General features: G+C 44.0%; 1 long non-coding RNA gene across 1 annotated transcript; it reads right to left on the reverse strand.

The window, feature by feature from the left end:
• Positions 1 to 13,966: 13,966 nt before the first annotated feature.
• LOC148127150 (uncharacterized) lies at positions 13,967 to 18,923 on the reverse strand. The gene is made up of 2 exons (XR_015741979.1): positions 18,852 to 18,923; positions 13,967 to 16,946 (listed from the first exon to the last, which is right to left on the reverse strand). It is a non-coding gene; the product is annotated as an uncharacterized LOC148127150 (long non-coding RNA).
• Positions 18,924 to 19,444: the final 521 nt, after the last annotated feature.

A 19,444-nucleotide genomic window follows, 5' to 3' on the forward strand; every position in this document is an offset into this window, starting at 1 on the left:
TACATGCTTCAGCAGTATAGCATTTGCTGACCTTGGCTTTCCTCAAAAGTTGAGCATGGTTGATCCTGGTTAGTGTTTGGACAAGTAATAATCTGGGAATACCAAGGTTTTGGGTTAGGCTGGAAAGTCTAAAATGTTTGGAAGAAAACAAGGGGAAAACACTTTTTCATGCCGCTACGGAAGCTGCATGATGCAGGAGACGACTTTACAAGAACATTTTACTTTCTTTTTGCTTGTCTCAGGATTCATGCACACATATTGATGCTTCTCCTCTTCTTACTTCCTCACTGAGTGCCCCATTTTGGCTCTGTTCTTCTTGGCTCTCAACCAGCTGGATTTCCTGTTAAAGGGTATGATGATCAGATCAAAGTTCATAACGATTGCTTGCTTTCATAATGGTTTTTAGGGACCATCTCCAAATGGACAAGCAGGAAAAAAGGGGGGCGGGGAGAAACCTACCTTCCCAACAAGCTATGAAATGTATTTATTTTATTCTGCAAAACTGCCTTTCTCAAAGGAACTTTTCTAAATGCTTATATAGCAGAGTACATGGTCAGTTTTTTGGGAATGATAGGCTATACTGAACATTTTGAGGGGGAATGGCAGTGTGATAGGGAAATAATATAAAATAGCTAAAATTGTGTCATATATATACCAGAAGGAGGAGGAGGAGGAGGAGGAGAAGGAGACTTGGAACTTCTTCGTTTGTGTGTGCAGAATAAAAATTTCCCCCTGCCTGTCTTATAGAAGTTGTTTGTTTTGTTTGTAGTTCCCCAGTTGGCTGCTTTGTGGAACACAGAACAGAGTCATAAGAACACTGGTACTTCTGAATTTACAGAAGAAGTACATTACTGTATAGTGAATTGAGAATTCCACAACGTATCCTAACTGGGCTGTAAAACTCCAGGTGACCATTAGATGTCAGCAAAGAGTTGATAATTCTGAATCAGTTTGCTGTCATCTCCTGGCTATCTGGGTTTTTACAGTCCATTTATGGTAGCTTTATCCTACCCTGTAATTTCAGAATAAGACCATTTCTTCATTAGTGATTTAGAACCTCTTCTAGCACATACATCACTGTAATGTTATAAAACCTGCCTTCATTAATATAATATCACTACAGCCATGATGTCATAAATCACTAGTGAGGAAAGGATTTAAGGCTCTTAAACAGTCTGCCATTGGAGGGGGAACTGGAATATGTTGACATAGCTTGTGATTCTGCCCCCAGTCTATAAGTCTCACCTAATTTGAGACAACGGTCTGTTTCCAAAAGACCTTCTGTGATTCTTCAGAACAAACACATCTACTTCTGTTTGCAGGAAATTGTCCTGAAAAGTCTCTAATAATAAACCATTATTCCATGAAATCCTCATCTTCCCCTAACACACATGCACCGGTCCTTCTCTTCCCCAGTGAGATGCTGTTTATAGCATTCATGTGTGCCTGCCCTAGGTGTTCAGGTACATCAACCTCTTCTAACCAGGGGCATTATTTCAAACAATATTTTTTTCTTAATTTCCAACAAGCCTGAATGTTACAGATTTTTGGATTGGGAGCCCAATTCACCTAGACCAGGGGTGTCAAACCCGCAGCATCACACTGTCATCACATGACATATTGTGACCTTTTTCCCCCTTCACTAAACTGGGGGGTGGGGGTGACCAGCGCATGACACATTTGGCCCGTGGGCTGCGAGTTTGACACCCCTGACCTAGACTGTACCAGGAAGGGCTGAGCTCCAGAAACATGAATCATGCATTGCACTGAGCCATAATATAGTTGGTTTGGTTTCACATGCTGTGTGAATTTAGTCACAGTAGTTTGTAAATTAGGTTGTATGGCTTAGTGCAATGTGCACACCATAAAATTACTTTAGAATAATGCTATTTATGGATGCAATGGATACATCAATAATCAATATAGTTTTCCTAGTATCACAAATGGGCAATTGTACCCCAGGAAGCTTTATTTTGCACAGAAAAAACACATGTTTGAGATCATCTGATATCACATATCCACATGAATTGAGAGGTAGAGCATGAGCATAGGATGATATCAGCCAAAGGAAGCTTATGAATGCAATTAATTATTGCATTTATATAAGACAAGGTGATGAACGGTTGAAATACTGTGTATTCTAGACATGCAGAAAGTGAGCATCATCTTCCATAAAAGCAGGGAAGCTGATTAGTGATTAGCACCTCGTGAAGAAAATTAGTGCAGTCTGCACTTGTTCTGCTACTTGGCTCCTTGGGGAGGGGGAGCTGCTTCTTTGTTTAAAAGAGCATTAATAACTGCAATCCTTCCTCCTCTCCTCCAGTCTTAAGTGGTATGTTCTCTATTGTTAGTGCATTAAAATGGGATGTGTGCACCTACCTTCAGAAAATGGCTGGAGTGATCAGCATAGGAGAGGATTGCTGGCAAGGCATCCCCATCTTCCAAAGTGTTGCAAATCTTTCTGTTGTGTATTTGGCAGGGCAGGAGAACTCTCGTCCACAGAACCCCTTTTAAAACAGCCCCTATGTTGTAGGGGGGTCACCATATTAGAATCCAAATCAGGTGGACCCCTGTTCAAGTCTACCTCTGATCATGCTCACTGCTAACATTGGACCAGGCATTATCAGCCCAACCTACCTTGCAGGGCTATTTCTATCAGGCAAAATTGAGATTATTAGAAATACCACCTGAGGTCTTGGAGGGAAGGGCAGAATATGAATTCAATAAAAATAAATAATTGAACACGCACCTCACCAAATGAGACTGCTTAATGCTCCCTACTCACCCTGAACCTCAATAGCAGCACCTAGAAGGGTGGTCCTATCATCATTCCCCCAACTTGGTCTGGTGTATATGGCATGCCAGCTCTATTGCTTGGACAAGCTGTTTTCAGCTGATAGAGACAGAGTCTACCCAGCTGAGCCACTCTCTGCTTGCCTGGTGGGTGCCTAAGCTGGGCAGCACAAGCAACTAATCCAATCTGACAGGTCCAATTGGTTAGAAAAGTCCTGCAGATTTCCTCTGCCCCCTGGCTTTAACTGTAAATCAACTTGAAAGAGGAGCAGGCAACCTTCATCGAGATCATGGAAACACTACAAAGTCCATTCAAGAATAACAATGCCATGCCCTAATATATGTATCTAGATAGACCAGATTTGAGAAGTACATAGGAAAAATTAATCCTTTCCCTGAACTTACTGGTGGCTATTGATCTCTTTCATTCATTTCTGCCTTTCATTGTCACCTTGGACTTTTTAAGAAGAGGAAAGGCAATTCAGCAAGGGTGGGGCTTTACGACTTTACCCTCTCTCTATTCTTTCTTTAATAGGAAATACTTAAATTGCATGCCATCTGCATTCTATAATATATTTGAAGCATGAACCCATCTTGTGTAAATTGTAAGAAGTGCAGCTAATGTTTTTTTTTTTGTTAATACAAATCAGTGTAAATGTATTGAAAAATAAATCTAATTAACCCTTTCCAGTGAAGGGGAATGAGAAAACATAAGATGCTGTGAACTCCCCGTGCCCTCATGTTTTCTTTTCCAAAAGAGAAGCAACATATCGACTTGGACAAACTCAAAATCAAAGCACGGTTGAGTGGCCGTTATGCCAAGTCTTCACATTGCCTGATTAGCTCATGCTACCTGCTGTTTGGGGGAATCAGAGTCTGGCTACCCTTGTACCTCACTTGATTTGATGGCAGCGGAAAGATGAGGATCTCTCCAAGGGCTTCTCCTGAATGTTGTCATGTGTCTTCACTTAACAAGTGAAGGAGTCACTTGTGGATCCTAACTTTGGGGAATAATGAGCTCTGGTAACCAGTTTTCTACAGAAGTGATACAATACACATCCTGTCACAGCTCTATTCTGGGATACCACACTAAAGATTGATGATGGCCTAAGAAAAAATAGAGCATGTAGAAGAGCTTTTGTATAATTAATACTGATGCAATTTTCCCATCCCCACACTCTTGGTTGTATTGATTGGGGAATGCTTAGTATTCTCAGCTGCCATTTTATGTCTTTTAAAATTTTAACTATTGTTTTTATTCTGCTTTTCATTGTTAGCTACCCACCCAGGGTTTGTATTTTAAGATGGGTAGCCATGTAAATATATGAATATATATCTTAAAATGCAGTTCTACTTCAGTTACAGATCTGTTTCCTACGTGCATTTCTCTTTTTGATAACACCCCACCCCGCCCCCAAGTACAAAGCCTTCTTCCCCAGCCCATCCTTTTCTCTGCCTCTCTCTCAATTCCCTAGACATGAGCCGAGACCTTGCTTGTCTCATCCACAGCTCCCTTTCCCCTCCCCACTCTTGCATGATCTTTCTGGTTCCTTGCCTCTTGCTCCTGGGTGCTTATAGATTGAATTATTTTATACTTGGTAGACAACTGGACTGCTATGATTTACAAGGCTACGGGGAGAGAGATGGCAGCTGGACAAGAGATGCAGAGAACAGCATCAATGAGATAGGAGGGGGGTAGGTGGAAGGGAGGTGATTGGGGCCCTGCTGGGAGTTCTACAACAGCACACCCTTCCTTTTTCTGCTGACATAGGCTGCCTTCTAGTGGAAATGCACAATACAGCACATTTTAAAAAAGGTCAGCTCCTCTGGGCATTTTATCAGTTATTTCTGCATACCTAATACACTATACATGAACTCGAAAATTTATGTTATCAAGGAATATTTTATAATTACAAAATAATAGGGGGAGAGTTAAATTGTGAATTTTTAACTGAGATTTTTAACGTTACACGCTGCCACAAGTTAATGTGTAGGCAGCTATATAAATATATAAGATAAGACAATCAGAACATATTTTCTACACTAGTAGGATAGGCCATCAGGGAACAGTTGGCCTTTTACAAACCTATTTCAAGAGGCACCAGCCAAATAACTTAGACAAACCAGCAGAGGGGACCACAGACCAGTTCAGGCTTGTAACATCTCTAGATACTTTGAGCCACATGCAATAACTAATTCCACAAGAAGAAAACATTACCATTACAAAACATCACCATTCTATCTAAATCAAGCAATGAACCTATTGATTCATGCAAAAATATGCTTCTGACATGATTGAAAAAACCCACAGGCCAATACTATAACCAATAATACTATATACTATAACCAATAATACTATAACCAATAATACTATAACCAATTTCTCAGACTTTACTTATCATTGACAAATAACCAATCTTTGAACCAGATCCACCAGAATTGGGAGGTGCAGCTGCATCGAAGGATTCCATACATTTAGCTGCAACGTTGCAAAGGGATTGGCAAGAAATGATCATAAATGTAACTAGTATTGCAGAATACTGTACAGAGTCCCCCATTCATTTCCAGCTCCATCAAGTCCAAAATACACCTAGGGGTAAGGCAGAAACCATGTGCCTATTATGCTGTTTCAGGGATAACATCAATCAAGGAGTGACTTTAAAAACAGCCATAGTCTATCAAAAGCTCTGCAGCCTATTTTGTGCCTGATAAGATTAAGATCAGGTCAAAATATGTGTAATAACCCGCAACCAAGAAATAGGGTACATGTAGGTAAATAATAGGGTCAAGAGGCCATTTTGGAAATTTTAATCATTAAGCACTTTTGTTACAAAATGGCTACCATGGGACAGTTACCTCTTCACAAAATGGCTGCAACAGCTATCATAGCAATTCATCCAACAGTTATTTACCATAACACAATTGAGTAAAATTGACCCAGGTGACCCTCTCTAGCAACTTATTGTAGATGACTTTAGGGGAACTATGTAAAATAAAATATAATTCACCACAATTGTGACAAGAAAGGTTGTAAAATGGGGGAGAACTCACTTTACAAATGTTTTGCTTAGCAACATTAGTTTTGGGCTCAATTGTGGTTATAAATTGAGGAGTACCTATAGTGCACACTACTACACATTACGTAGTGTAGATGTGATTTGTTCCTTGTGGCATATTCCACAGCAGAAACATAATATGGCAATTTTAAGAATTATTGGATATAATCAATATAATGATTATTGATTTGTCTGGAAAAAAAAGTCCATGCTCAGAGTGTTGATTCACCTGTCTATTTACTGAGAGAGACATTCCTAAATAGGAGGCTGGTCTATTTGTTTATTTGGAATTGCTTGTCATTAAACCTCCCCATCCACCCACACACCCATTATCATGTAGAAAAAGTACAGTACTTTGACAAAGATGAGGGAACAGATTCTCTACAGCAATTGACAACAGGAAACTAATTTTAAATGATTATTTTACTCTCCAAAATAGAGCTATTCTTGGAACTGTCTATCTCTTGCCTGAGACTTTCCTCATTCTGCCAAATGGTAGGGCTGGTTCTTAGTAGCTTTAATGGACAACAGGCAGAGCAAAACCTTTGCAGCATATAAATAGATGTGTCGAGAATGAGAAGACTGTACAAGTGGTACAACAGCAAAGGCATGGCTTCTTTTCATCTCTGAAAATGTAGTACAGAATTTATTGTATATACCACATATGTCATCTGGTTGCAGACTTTCCAATTTTAAGGAATTCTTTGTCAGACAATGGTGTTCAGAGCAAAGGAGAGGGAAGAAGATTGGAGAGAAAAAGATAAGGGATAAGAAATTAATATTGCATCGTTAAGCGGATATTTGCGTAGCCATCTCTGCTGCTTTTGGAGAAAATTAAGCAGGAAGTTAGGCAACAGCAGACATTGTTAATTAGATTATACCAACAGGTCTCTGCTAGTAATTTTCAGAACAAGAACAACAAAAATCTCCCCAGAGATATAATTCAGAGCAAAAACAAAAGCAAAACTATTGGCTCTTTTGGATGCCTAGCAATATCTGTACTATTAAATTACAGCAGGTTTCCCCAAACTTTTCTCCTTCAAGACGACTTTCCAGCTATTGATCACAGAGTTTCCCCTCTTTGGGAAGAAATTCTAGGAGCTATAGTAATCATATGGGGCAAACACTTGGCTGAAGAAATCTCCAAAAAATCCCGGAATGCCGAGAATGAATAAAACCAAACCAAATAGCCATTATTAAGGGTAGAAACTGACTTTAAAAGGAGGTTCTAAAGCAGCCTTTTCCCACATTGCTCTATATTAACATTCTTGTAACCTCGCATTCTGATTGGTCCACACGGACCGCGACGTGATTGGCTAACTGAACTCCTGTGATTGGTGCACTAAGAACCTACCGCGATTGGCCAAGCTGATCGCGGGAGATTTGAAGCGCTGCCATTGGCCGCCGAGCCGCCAGCCGGCTGTATAAAGCCAAGCGGCTCGCAGGTCTTGACCTGTTCTATACATGCAATAAAGAGCTGAATGTACACTGTTGAGTCTCGCCTCTCAATGCGACCCGATCTACCCAGAACCGATCTACCAGATTTAACACTGGCGACGAGGATGGGATCGTGAGGCGACGAACCACCCAGCACGTGGCAAACGGCGCGAAATGACCAGCAAGATGGCCAGCAGCACCCCACCACCCGCTCCATTCGACCCAGCCACCGAGGACTGGGAATCTTACACCGACCGCTTCCAGATGTTCCTGGAGTGCAGCAATCTCAAGGATGCCAATGGGCAGAGAGAACGGGCCGTGTTCTTGACACACTGTGGGCCCGCGGTATTCAAGATGGCCAAAGCACTGGCCAAGCCCGCCGACGTGAAGGAAATGGACTGGGCTGACCTCGAGCCCATCTTGCGCCACCATTATGCCCCTGCCATGCCAATACTCATCCAAAGGCATGACTTCTACTGGCGAGATCAGTGCGAGGGCGAAACCATTGGCGACTTTGTGGCCCAACTAAGGAATCTAGAGGGCCTGTGCGGGTTTGCCGAACTGGGCGAGGCTTTATGCGACCGAGTCGTCCTCGGGCTCAGAGACCCCATACTGTAGAGCCGGCTGATGGCTAAAGGCAACATCTCCCTCGTCGATGCCCTCGCCGAGGCAACCGCAGCCGAGGCCACCCGCAAATCGGCGGCCCGGATGAGGCAGGCGAACGCAACGGAACGGCCATCAACCAATGAAGCAACCCCAGCAATGGCAAGACCCACAGAAGCCAGCCACTGAGAAACAACCACTCATCACGGCGACTCGACCCCCAGTCCGACACCGACGACGAGGAAGAGGAGATCCACCAGCTCCAGGCTGAATGCGATCGGCGGGACCGGAGGGGATGTAAGTCGGGATTCCATTGTGCCGGCTGCAGCGGCGACCACCCCCACTCCGAATGCCGTTTTCTTGATGCCATCTGCCGGCATTGCGAGAAGCGGGAGCACATCGCCAAGGTGTGCCGGAACAAGAAAAACTACAGCCCCAACGATGAGGCAGCAGCCCCCGATGACAAGACAGCACCCCGCCCAGAAACCGAGACCACCAAGCTGAGAGCCAATGGAGCCGCGATGGCCAGAGCAGACGACTCAGCGAAGCACAGCGACGCAAAGAAACCCACTAGACAGTCGTCATCGGCCATTCATCGACCATTGACGCCCAAAATGTACATGTGGAGGTAGGCATCGAAGACCAGCCCTGCGAGATGGAAGTGGACTCCGGGTCCTACCTCTCCATGGTCTCTTGGTGCACAATCAAGCGCCTAGTGCCAACCATCCGCCGCCATGAGCTAGACGACCAAAAACTAACTCTGAAGGACTACCAGGGAAACCGCATCCCCGTAGCCGGCATCGGACATTTTAAAGTCACGTTCAAAGACCACACCGAGGTATTACCACTCACGATCGTAGACAAAGACCCCTCCAGTTTACTCGGGCTGCAATGGTTCTCCCCGCTGGGAATAGAAGTGACGGGCATCCACCACACAGACGAGGCTGACTGGGAAGCGACCCTCGTGAGGGACTTCCAGGAGGTCTTCGACAACACCGTAGGCAAGTACCGAGGGGCCCCTATCTCCTTCAACCTTAACCCTAACGTCGCCCTGATCCGCCTCAAACCGCGGCGAGTACCCTTTGCGCTCAAACCCAAAATCGACGAGCAACTAGATAAGCTCATCGCGCAAGGGGTTTTAGAGCCAATTGACCATGCCCGCTGGGAAACACCCATAGTCACCCCCATCAAACCAGATGGCTCCATAAGAATCTGCAGTGACTATAAGGCCACCCTCAACCACGTGCTGCAGCAAAGCGCCTACCCCGTCCCAGTAGTACAGCACCTTCTGCACTCACTGGGGGGAGGCCGGGTCTTCGCAAAGCTCGACCTGGTGCAAGCCTACCAGCAACTGCCGGTCGATGCCGAGACAGCCGAAGCACAAACGATTGTCACACACCGGGGGGCATTCCGATGCAACCGACTCCAATTCGGAGTCTGCGTTGCCCCAGGAGTCTTCCAAAGCCTCATGGAAAGACTCCTCCAGGGAATAAAAGGAGTGGTCCCCTACTTTGATGATGTGCTGGTCGCAGCCGCCAACAAGAAACAATTGGAAACCCGTTTAAGGGCGGTGCTGCAAAAATTCAAAGACGCCAGCCTTAAAGTCAAAAAAGGGAAATGCCAACTCTACACCGAAAGGGTCGAATTCCTGGGGTACCTCCTAGACTGACACGGAATCCACCCCACCGGAAAGAAACTCAGAGCCATTAAGGAAGCCCCCACACCAACGAACAAGGTGGAACTGCAGGCATTCTTGGGACTGCTTAACTTTTACAATGTTTTCCTACCCCAGAAGGCGACCGCGGTGGAGCCCCTGCACAGGCTACTGGATAAAGCAGCCACCTGGACTTGGGGAAGCGGGAGGAGAATGCATTCCAACAGACCAAAAACCTGCTAACATCAGACGCAGTCCTGATCCAGTATAGTGAGACCCTGACGCTGACGGTGACATGCGACGCATCGCCCTTTGGCATCGGAGCAGTCCTCAGTCACACCCTACATGATGGGAAGGAAGCACCCATCGCCTTCTTCTCGAGAACGCTGTCCAAACCGGAGAGGAATTACAGCCAGCTGGACAAAGAAGCCCTCGCCATCATCTCCGGAGTGAAAAGGTTCCACGAATACCTTTACGGTAGGACCTTTTCAATCATTACAGACCACAACCCCCTGCTTGGGATACTGGCAGGGAACAAGGCCACCCCGAACATCCTGTCACCCCAGATGACGAGGTGGCCCGAGTTCCTTGCCGCCTACTCATACGAACTGTCACACCGACCCGGCAAGAATATTACGCATGCAGATGCGCTAAGCTGATCCCCCCTACCAGACCTGGACGATGACCCAGCGCCCACAACAACAACCCTGCAAATAGAGACTTTACCCAGCCCGCTCTTAACTGCGCCAGACATTGCCTGGGAAACAAATAAAGACAAGCGGCTGGCGCAGGTATTGAGCTGGGTAAAGAGGGGGTGACCGGAAAACGATGGCAGCGAACAGTTCAAAGCCTTCAGGAACCGGCAAACCGAGCTGTTCACACAGAAAGGATGCATACTTTGGGGAGACCGGGTAGTCATACCAGAGACACTACAGAAAAGAGTACTGGCAATGCTACACGAAGGGCACCCGGGCATAGTCAAGATGAAAGCCCTGGCCAGAAGTTATGCTTGGTGGCCAGGAATGGACAAGCAAATCGAGACATGGGTCTCCAGGTGCAACAGATGCCAAGAAACGAGGTCCACCACCCCCCGCCGCTCCAGTCCTGGAATGGGAAACCCCCAGGGGACCATGGTCGCGAATACATATACATATACATATACATATAGACAAGGGGCATACATTCCTCATCACCGTGGATGCCTACTCCAACTGGCTAGAGGTAAGCACCATGAGGACAGCAATAACAGAAGCCGTCGTTGATAAACTTAACAGACTTTTCGCGACAGACGGTTTGCCAGATGTCTTAGTGTCAGACAACGGCCCACAGTTCACGGCACTGGCATTTGAAAAATACCTGGCCGAACGGGGCATCAGACATGCCTTAACCTCGACGGCTCACCCGGTGGCGAATGGACGGGCGGAACGGATGGTTCAATACACGAAGAAAACCATTCAGAAAATTGAAACCGGCGACATTCAGGAAAAAATAAACAGAATGCTACTCATACAGCATATTACGCCCAACACGACCACAAATAAAAGCCCAGCAGAACTACTGATGGGCAGGAAATTGAGGTCCCCTCTGGACCGACTACACCCTACCTACAACCCGGAGAAACGCCCAGATTCCTCCAGCAGGCACTGGGCATTCAACATCGGGGACACGGTCTACGCAAAGAACTTCACGGGAGACCCACTCTGGGTACCGGTGCAAATAACACAAGTAACCAGTCCCCAGTCATACAGACTCCAGACCACTGATGGAAGAAGCTGGAAGCAGCACATCGACCAGCTACGGTCCAGGCTAGCCGCCAACAGCCCTGACACCCCGACAACAACAACCACAGAAAGCAGGGGGGGGGGAAACCACAACAACCAAGCAGGGGGACAACAAAAGGCCGGAAACGCTAGCAGAACACCCCCAAACGCAAGCTGAACAACCCCCCACCTAGAGAAAGCAACCCCCAAATAAACCAGCCATACTTACCAGCAGACCTCGAGCTGTTGCAGATGGGAGCTTCACCTGGAAGGAACAGCCAAGCCAGCTCAACCAGCCCGGAAAGACCAGGCGGGAACAGCAGGGACTGCAGCTCGACCGACCCAGGTAGACTGGGCGGGAGCTGCAGCAACAGGCCCGGCTCACCCTTCCAGGCGATTCCATCGAAGGGTTTGAGAGCGACATGGAGCCCGGCCGAATCGGCCAACGATCGCACACAGACTGAGCCACGCAAGTCAACTAGGCAGGTACGGAGCCCCACCTACCTGTGCGACTACATCACCATGCTATGTCGGACGAAACCATGAGGGGAGGGATGCTCTATATTAATATTCTTGTAACCTCACATTCTGATTGGTCCACACGGACCACGACGTGATTGGCTAACTGAACTTCTGTGATTGGTGCGCTAAGAACCTACCGCGATTGGCCGAGCCAATTGCGGGAGATTCGAAGCGCTGCCATTGGCCGCCGAGCCGCTGGCCGGCTGTATAAAGCCAAGCGGCTCGCAGGTCTTGACCTGTTCTATACATGCAATAAAGAGCTGAATGTACACTGTTGAGTCTCACCTCTCAATGTGACCCGATCTACCCAGAACCGATCTACCAGATTTAACACACATATTCATCCATGGGCAATCTCAAGGATTATAAACTGTTAGGCTTCATCATCCTTTACCCTCGGAGGGAAATCAGGTTGTTGGCAGTAACCAGAAGTAGAGACTGGGTAGATATTTGAGGGGGAGGAACCATGCATTTCAAGCCAATAATTCATTGCTGATTCTAATGAGAAGCACTTTAACTCAACATATTGGAAAAGGCCAAATTCTCTGGGCCAGCTTCTCTTCAGCCAGGCAGACCCCAGCATTACATGAACCTGGCAAGAGGGGGCCCAAGGTTTTTCCTCATTCATTCAGGTGTTTCCTAACTGGCCATTTTTTAATAGCCTAAGAAAAAGAAATGAGGTGATTTTGTTAGGCCTATGGAGGCAGCCTCTGTCGATTCAAGAATAGAAAGAGAACACTTTAAGAATACCGAGGAGAGGCCTTTCTCATCATGCCTCCAAACACAGTACAAACACATCCTAGCAACCTCCTTAATTCAGCTGTGGCCTTCATGATGTTGTCTTCATCTCCCGTTCATGAGTGAATCAGTCTTAAACTGTAGATGGTCTGGTTGGAGTGTAGTGTTTTCCTGCTGCAACTGGCAGCAGCCCATGGCAATTTTAAGACATGCAAATTCCAATGTTCTTTGCCAACCTTTTTTTTCCAGAGGTGCAGCCAGATGACCCATATGGTCAGCTTAACATATATTGGCTAGTTCAGGCAAGCACTCCCCATAGATCCTGGCCCCTGTCTTCTGTTGCCACTCCTCTGGGTTTTCCTCTTTAAAAATTGCTGGACACAACTATCACTGCAGTGGGTCTGGTCCCCTCCTGCAGCTCATTGGAGAACATTATAGGCAGTTAGGAGTGCTACGCAAAACTAGGCAGCATGAGCTTCTTTTAGACTAGAGGAGTTCTCTAACCACTGTCCCAGAAAGCCTGCTGGGGAGCCAGAGTAGCTGGCCAGTAAATCAGGAGAGACAACTTGTGGGCACAACTACAGTAGGAGTATTTACTCCTCCCCTCTGATATTTCTGATGGCAATCAGCCTAATAAAGAGAAAAGGATAAGTTTGTCAGGACAATGGAGGCAGCTGCCAATGCTATGCTTGGATCCATAAACCTCCCATGTCCACCTTCTAATCTCACCGTGCTTTATTTCCCAGAGAGCTTCACAATAGTTCCTCATAAGTAAGGGGCCAGTTTGTGCCTAGACAACACTCTTTAGCCATGACATCCCTCATCCAATATGCTTTCCATGGTAAATGTATCATACGTCCATAACAGAACCCAAAGAAAGATTTATACCAGTTTTTGCCCAGCCTGGTACAAGCTGGGTGCATTAAATTGCAATTCCCAGCATTTCCAACCAGCATGGCAAAATATTGAAAGTTTCCTGTCTATTAGTATTCATCCTCATGTGTGAAAACACAATTTTAAGGAGCTGAAGCTACTTGTAGGACTGTTTTTCAGTTTCCTCCCATCTTCCTTATATTTAGATGTCTCTGTCACTGTGGGATAATGTTGAAAAATACTATGCCTCTTAAGAGTTATGGGGTAATTTGGCCCAAGGGAGGTGCTTGCAGATACCTTCTCTGCACAGAGGCAACCCACTCAGTTTGCCCAGTGCAGACCTGCCACCAATATCTTTCAATGGTCCTCCATGTAAGAGCCTTGGGTTTATAGCCACTGTTCTTCAGTTGCAGTGCAATTTTATACCACAGGCCCTCTAGAGATTAGATTGATAATTTTACTGCTATTCTTCCAGACATGATTGCTCCAGAGGGTCTTGATGGAATGAACGGTCACTATTATGCCTATTGTTTTATGGCAGCTTTGTGCTTTTATTGCTTTTTATGCTCTTACTCTTTTTTTATACTTTAAGGTGTAAAGTGCTTAGAGTCTTCTGAGTCTGGCACCATGCTGCTACAATTATAGAATTAAAACAAACAACTTGGGAAACATCCTTTTCTGTTTACTAACTCATGGGGAATCAACCCACTTCCAAGTTCTCATCTACAGCAAGGTCATTGTGCTGCTTAAAAGTATACCCACACCCATGCATAAGGATCAGGAGGAGGGCTACAGTTGGGTTAGGGAAAACTGGTCACAAAACATCTGCATTAAGCCAATGGAATCTGGCTGGATCCCCTTTCCCTGGAGCCATACCCCATGAGGACAATGCATGGAGAGCAATTCTCCATGAACAAGAATCAACTAAGGCAATCAAATTCTTCCCCCAAACTGGAATGATCACATCTATCATCATCATTAATAAGTCGGGAGTGCGTAGTTTTAGTTATATATCTCTCTCTTGCTAAATGCTTTATATCATTAAAAGTCTTTCAGATTGTGGATAATATGAGAAATGAGTAACCTCACATGGCAACCAGCATGCAGTAAGCGAGATCATTGAAAGATTAAAAGAACTAAAAAATGAGGAAACAGTTTTAATGGAGATTCCAGGTAATCGGTGAAGCTGACAATAGTCAGTGGCCAGGCCTCCAAGACCTAGGCAGATTCGTGAAATCTACAGATCTTGTCTGAAGGCTAATAGTCTCTCTTAACTTCTAGAAAACTGCTATCTACATTTCTGTATTGCAACCAAAGGTAAAATTGCAAGGTGGGAGGCACATGCCTTTGTCCCAACATGTTTGTCCCATTAATTCAATAATGTCAGAGATGGTATGTTTGCAGAGGAAGGCAAAGTGGCAAAGTTTAATATTATGCCCCCACCCCACCCCAATTTTCCTGAGCTGCTTTTCTTGCACTGTTTTCTTCCATAAATAGAGAATCTGGAAGTTAATTCAGGTGGGAAAAGAGAAAGATGTTATCATTAACCAGCAAGAATGTGGAAGGCTACTTTGCAGAAGTCCAAACTGTGTTTATAATGAGGATCCTATGAAAAAATAAGGAAACTCTCTTATCCCATCCAAAACCTGTCTCCTATAATCTTCAAGGTCCTACTCACAAGTGCCAATGAATATGCAAAGCAAGATGGATTCCATATGCTGTAAAGAGGAAAAATCTTTTGTAGATAACCATAATAGTAAGATATATATAGCTTTACTGCTGGTCTTCAAAGTATTCTTACAAATACAACAGAGTCTCAGATCTGCTATAAAATTTGATGTCTCCACTGGCAATCCAAATCCTCTGAAGGCAAAGGGGCTGTCCTTATTTACAATGTGCAAGGCATATTAAAGGCAGGGATTAGTGGAGTTCCCTGGACTTGTTTTCCTACCTGCAAACATCAGCAGTCAGTGTGAAAATACCTCCAATCGTTCTCCTTAATGTGGGATGGGACTGAAGAGAAGGGATGAGCTATTGTCAAAACATATTCTGTGCAAGTGTTTCATGTTCAAAGGAATTCTAATTATCTGGACATGACAGGACAGGAGATCACTAAATCTGTGCTCAAAAGCAGCCTGAACAAATGACAAGTCTCGAAAGAGTAGAGCTACAAAATAGCAGAGAATGAGAGAGAGAGAGAGAGAGAGAGAGATTCCCCTTTCCCATTTCACAGCACAACCTTCCACTCCAATGCCACTGCTGGGCAATTGCTGACTGAGAGTTTGAAGACCTGATAGATACACTTTTGAAAAGATTTTGAAAGAAGGACCCCAGAGAAGAATGATGCTGAAACACAGTGCCCAGGACCCAGAGGAAATGGCCTGGCTGAAGCAAACCGAAGTGGTCAATGGATGTTGAACTGATCTCATCTCTTAAGGTAGTACTGTATAGTACATCAAATTATAGACATGGCAAACCATGAGTCAGGGTAATGGGGGAAATAGTGCTTTTCATTAGGACAACTAAAGATGATTGAAAGCTACCTCAGGTATGGGATAGAGGTTAAATGAAGGCAACCTCATCAGGAGAAAGAAAAAGTTTCTTAGGACCCCTCCCCAAATTAAATGTAGGTAAGGAAAGACTGAGGAGGTCTCCTTGGCAGCTGTTGCCCTCCTCTCCTCATAGATAGAGAAGGTTATCTTCCATATTATTCCTTTCAGTTAGAATATGAGTTAGAAATTGAATTGAACCTGCACTTGTCAGAATTGCAAAACACAGTACTTTACCTATCAGCTGCAATCTCTGACATATAGAGTGTCTATGGAGATTCTCAGTCATCCAAGAAGGCTCCACACCCATTTGCACTACTCAGATGACCCTGAGGACCCAAATAAACTTCCAAGTAGCCTCAATCTGCAAGGAATATAAACCCTTCCATTCCCCACCACCCAGTGGTGGACTGAACTGAAGAAGCTTCTTGGATGAGAAGCGAAATGTCTTCAAAGAAAGTCCAGTTGTCTCTTGAAAAGGCACCTTTGGAACTGACATGTAATGACACATCTTGCATATAGAGGCAAATGGCATCTAAAGCAGCGTTTCCCAAACTTGGCCATCTTAAAATATGTGGATTTGACTTCCCAACATTCCCTAGAGAGCTGGCTGGGGCATTCTGGGAGTTGAAGATCATGCTCTTAAAGTTGTCAAGTTTGAGAAATACTGTTCTGAAGCATCTGGTTCCCTCTAGTGGGGAACTTTACCATTACCATAGGATCTCTGATGCTATAAAGAACAACCAATTACATTTGTTCCAGAATAGGCACCCCCAACTCTTAGAATAGAATCCAGACTAGCTTTTAACCCCTCCCCCTTTGAAAGCAGCAATTAAATCCATTCAGCTTTTGGGGAGGAAAAAGTAGATTAAACCAGGACGGTATCTGGAGAAGCTTGTTCCTTGTTCCTGGGTTTTTTTCTATTTTATTTTTTATTTTTTTGCAATATCATTTGGTACTTCTGGAAAAAAGAAGAATGGCAAGGAATTAATTCTATTTATTGCACTTACCAAATGAGTAGGCAACCTTTTGATACACCTAGCAGATAAGGGACAGATGTTCAAAGTGGGCAAAACTAGAAACTTGGATTTGGAAAATCTGTATGGTTTGGGTTTGTTTGTTTTTTTAAAGCATGTGAATTAATTTTATTTTTATTTTATTTATTTTGTCAAGCAATTATAAGATAACAGGTATAAGTATAAACATAGTTATGGATACATGAAATGGATACATATAAGAAAAATAAAAAGAAACAATAGGACAGGGACGGTAGGCATGTTGGTGCGCTTATGCACGCCCCCTACAGACCTCTTAGGAAAGGGGTGAGGTCAATAGTAGACAGTCTTAAGGTTAAAGTTTTGGGGGTTTGGGGAAGAAACCACAGAGTCAGGTAGAGTATTCCAGACATTGATCACTCTGTTGCTGAAGTCATATTTCCTTTAGCCTTGACACTACCATATTTTAGAGCAGGATGGAGCCCATCAAATGGCTAGTGTGATTTGCTGACATCGGTGCAGGGGGTGGGTGGGTGGGAGTTGGGGGGTGATTTTTTTTTCCAGATTTTGTTCTATTGTACTTTATTAAGTTATTTGATTCTTTTTGTTAGTTTCTATTGTTGTTTTTTAAATTTTAAATATGGTTTTACATTCTGTAAGCTGCTTCGAGTTGCCATGGGCAGGCAGCAATATAAGTTCAATAAATAAATAAATTAAATAAATAAATATTTTGAAATTCCTGCTATCTCACATATAAGGCAAATAAATGTCTGAAAATTGAAAAAAAAAACACCTCTTGAGTCCCTATGAAGTCCTGTAAATTAGATAAGGCAGAAGAAACTTTGGCATATTAAGGGTTAAGAGCTGAAGAGTTGGAACTGGTTGGCTAGCTGTCCAATTTCCTGAATGGGCTCCTTCTGCCACTTGGCAGAACTATCATTTGCAGCATTTATGTTCTTCAGATAAAGGGGGAACAGGCACACTGGCTGGCTGGCTGGCTGCCTAGTCCACTCCTCCCCCAGCATCTACCTAGTTGCAACCAAGAACTCAGGGTGAACCTGCGGAGAACCTGAGGCACACACGACCTGCATGCGATGGAAGTTCCAGAAATATTTCAATTATCCTGGCTAGGTTCCTCTGTCTTTTACATTCAGTAATGACATTTCTCCCACTAAAGATGAGGTGATATGAAAACATGTGCTCTGTCTGCTTCGATGGGAATTCTGCCAGGAAAAAATTGATAGAAACATCAGATTAAATATATTTTTCTCTCTTGGCAGAACCTCTTGCTTTTGTTACCTAGTGCCTGTGTGGATGAATAAGGAAATCTACCAGTCTGGAACAGAGTGAAATAATCAGAAGAACTTCCTCTATAGAATTTCTACCTGTTACATGAGGTTTATAACTGCAGGGATCTTGATTTAATTTAAAAAATGTTTTCCCTATCAGTATCAAATAATTCTTTTTACAGAACACACGTAGAATAAGTATCTTAGAAAATAAACTTGTTAGTTCACACGATGCAATAAAACCCCAGCCTAGATTTTTAAAAAACGCTATTTCTTTGTTTGTATAATATGTTAACAAAAGGTTATATTGGGCAAATTATATTTCAAGTAGCTTGTCTTCCATTTTTGATGTGAGAAAATAAACTTTTTCACTATGTCTGTGGCATACTGAATCTCCGGGTCTATGCTGGTTAGACAGTATATAGTGTGCTGGTTAGACAGCATAGTTAGTTGGGAATTGGGAGCTGTCCCCTTAAGGGAATGCCTCATGGGAGATGTAGTTCATGTCATATGGTCAATCTATAATCCTGATTGGTCACAATTGACCTCTGGTTGGACTGGGGGAGTTTTGGTCATTCTTACCTGGATCCCAGCATCGTGCTGGAATCTTCCCTTGCTGTATCGTTATGGGATGAAGATAACTATCTTTTCACACTATGAAGATGACAATGCAAAGACTGGACATTAGATGAATCTCAGCATAACTGTAAGCTATACCTTGAGGATGCCTGATATAATCCAATAAAGTAACTTTGTATGGAAGCCTTTGTAGTGTTGAACTGCCTGTCTCTATATTCAGCCAGAAAATTAGAGACTTGATAGGGTCTCTTATCTATTGTTGGACACAAGATCCAGGCAATCCCAATCAGTTTTTAGGAGTGACATTCTGAGAATAGCTGGAGGGCCTTCAGTTCTAGAATCTATTCAGCTGCAGAAGGTAATTATTTGAAAGTTCCTCTTATTAGAAGATTGAGTCTTTCAGCTCCCAAACCGAATTTATCACCATGTAAATTACCAACGAGACTAATAATAATAAAAGCTTTGTCTGGATCAGATAAGTTGGGGCTGCTAATTTTAGAGTACCCTCCAATAGATATGATAGTATCAGACTGGGCAAAACTGATCTATATAGAGCTTTGATGCATTCTAAGTTCTTTGCAGTGTTGTACGTTGCA

The sequence above is a fragment of the Pseudonaja textilis genome, chromosome 2, assembly GCF_049901715.1.
Source record: "Pseudonaja textilis isolate UNSWEBS1 chromosome 2, rPseTex1.2, whole genome shotgun sequence".
NCBI classification, from domain to species: Eukaryota; Metazoa; Chordata; class Lepidosauria; order Squamata; family Elapidae; genus Pseudonaja; species Pseudonaja textilis.